The 3,055-nt window shown below is 41.8% G+C and overlaps 1 pseudogene; it reads right to left on the reverse strand.

Annotated features, from left to right (window-relative positions):
- Window positions 1–706: 706 nt before the first annotated feature.
- LOC102836700 lies at window positions 707–1,185 on the reverse strand (annotated as a pseudogene).
- Window positions 1,186–3,055: the final 1,870 nt, after the last annotated feature.

Consider the following 3,055-nt stretch of genomic DNA (forward strand, 5'->3'; position numbering starts at 1 on the left):
TCATCTTTTTCCCACGGAACAGCTGGTAGTTTAGAACTGCTGGCCTTAAGGTTCGCTGCCCGATTCGTAACCACTACACTACCAGAACTCCTTTACCATGTGTATACCCAGCATCAACTCAGTGATGAAGTTGTTCCTTTTCAGACTTTTATCTTGATATTTCTCTCTCATAGTCATTAACACGCATGTTTGTCTTTCTTTATTCCCACTCAACTGTATGTTTTATGTAGGGCCTGATACAGATGTTACTTGATGTTATTTAATAGCTACTGAGGTCAGACAATCCAAGGCCATCATTATGCTAAATTAAAGTTACTTACAGAAGTTCATAGACACTTCCAGAATTGATTTTACGTCCTACATGGGAACATTTCAAGAAACCCAGAACAGGCGTAATGGTCTGACTTTTCCCATTCATTAATCCCTTATTCACCAGAGGCACAGAAAAGGGGTTCTTTAACAAAGCATTATACATAACATCTCTACCAAACTAAACATAAACTTTATTTTGTAGTTAAATGTAGAAAGTCAATTTGCCTCCCTACCCCCCACCCCCCACCCCCCCACCTTTCCTCCTTTTACATGGCAAGTAAAGCTCACTGGTCTGGGAGTAGCCTCTATCTGCCAACCTTTGGCCAGTGAAGAGGATTCAGAGAAAAGAGTACAACCATCAATCAGAAAAAGGAGGGGCAACAAAGGAAAAGAATTAAGCTGTAGCCTCAATTGTGCATTCATGCAAGTTGCTCTGACTCCATACAGCCGAAGCAGTTGACTTCTCTTGTCTTGCTGCAGTTAATGGCTATGTGACCAGTTTCTTCACACCTAGAACACCTCACTTTGGTGCAGTTTTTCTGAATGTGTCCAAATTCTCCACAAGAACAGCACTTCTGCTCATCAGTGTGGTCACAGTCAGAGCCAGATGGCCTGGTTTGCCACAATTGTAGTTAACACTGCTCTGGCTCTCTCTGGGGCTCCCTGCAGTCCTTGGCAACGTCACCACCTCTACCTCAGTTAAAGCAGGCTTCATCCTCTTGTAGATCACAATCTTTGGCAAGATGACCAGACTCACCACAGCGATAACAGATGTCTGGAAGAGAAGAGGAAACAAATGAAACCTCTGCCACGACATCTCATTCCAAGACCACTGCCTCCGCTAGTTGGGCATTCCCCTACCCAGTGACCAGATCACCCACGTGGTCTTCGTCCACGTCTGAGATGGTCCGCAGCGGCGGAGATTCCGACGCAGACCCGGGGAAGGTGGCTCACAAGGTAGTGGCTATTTATTTTCAGGGTCATTGCCTGCACCACATGCAGGTCAGTGCACGGCCCCACACCTCAATACATTTTTATTAAGCGAGTGAGAAACAATGTGTTTATCATCTTCATTGAAAGAGTGTTGGTTGAGGAATGTAATGGTGGATGAAATTAGAAAGGTTAGAATGGAGAGGATTTGGGAGAGCCTTGAGGGCCATGTTAAAGAGTTGGAGCAGGTAATAATCACTAAGATTTTTAATAGTGTAAGGTGGGCAGAATGATGCCTCCGCCTCCACCTCAGGATGTTCACATTCAAATTCCCAGAACCTGTGAATGTGGTGCTTTACATGGCAAAAAGATTTTGCAGATGGGATTAGGTTAAGGATTTTGAAATGGGGAGATTATCCTGGATTATCAAGATGGGCCCAGTGTAATCACTAATAAGTGAAAGAGGGAGACAAGAGACAGAATCCAAGAAGGAGATGAAATCCGAGGTTGGAGTGATGAAGTTGCTGGCTTTGAAGATGTAAACTAAACCAAAACCCACTGCCATCAAGTTAATTCCAATTCATAGTGAACCTGTATAGGGTTTCCAAGGCTGTACATTTTTATGAGAGCATAAATCTTCATCTTTCTCCCGAGGATCAACTGTTGGGTTTGAACTGCCAACCTTGTGGTCAGCAGTCCTTGAACTTGGAAGGGGATCACAAATCAAATCAAGGAATGTTGTTTTTCCCTAGAGAGGCTAGCAATATATTTTTCCTTAGAGTTTCCAGAAGGAATTCAACCCTGCCAACACCTTGATTTTAGTTCAATGAGACACGTTTCAGAATGTTGTCCTATTGAACTGTAAAATAATACACTTTTGGACTTTTTTTTTTTTTTTTCAAACCTCAAGTTTGTGATAATTTGTTACAACATCAATATATGGTAGTTGTGACACAATTTTCATAATTTAGGACTATAAATCCCTCATATTTCTGCAACCCAAACCTCTAAACATCTGCATCTATACATTTCTCCCTAGTATAATGAATGGTCCTTTCCCTATCAAAAGTAAAGGCTAACTATTGACTCCCTAAAGGGTCACAGAAATTGGTTGTCAAGTTAAGCTCAGCATATTAGCCTCGCTGCAATAAGGGAGAATATCACTTGCTAGAAAATTAGTACTGTTTCAAAAGAGGGAAATTAGGACAGGATTTTTATAGGATGTTAGGGTAACTGCTGGGTGTTACACATAGAACTGGGTAGAATTTGATGCCGTTTGTGATCATTTTGGATCAGTAGGCATAGTGAATCAAGGTCTTGAAGAGTCTTGGTTGGTTCACAATATTATCTTCCAGGAGCAGGTATTTCCTGGAGTAAAAGCCAAGTTATTTTTGCTTGATCATTGTATTGTTTAACACAAGGAAAGGAAAATATACCCAGCCCCAGTATTGTTAAATATGTTGTTGTCTGACTCACAATAGAATGAAATGTTGCCGGTCTTTTGTCATCTCCATGATCAATTGCAGTTCAGACCATTGTGATTCCCAGGGTTTTCATTGGCTGATATTTGGAAGTAGATCCCCAGGTCTTTCTTCCTAGTTTATCTTAGTCTGGAGGCTCCACCGAAACATAATATCATAACAACATACAGCAACCACCCCTAACAGATGGATGTTGGCTGTGCATAAGGTGAACTGGCTGGGAATTGAATCCAATCTCCCACATGAGGCAAGAATTGTACTCTGGGACCACCAATGTCCCCCTATTGTTAAGTATATTGTCGTTGTAAAGTGCCATCCAGTTGGTTCTGAGT

The sequence above is a fragment of the Chrysochloris asiatica genome, unplaced genomic scaffold, assembly GCF_000296735.1.
Source record: "Chrysochloris asiatica unplaced genomic scaffold, ChrAsi1.0 scaffold00052, whole genome shotgun sequence".
In the NCBI taxonomy this organism is placed as follows: domain Eukaryota; kingdom Metazoa; phylum Chordata; class Mammalia; order Afrosoricida; family Chrysochloridae; genus Chrysochloris; species Chrysochloris asiatica.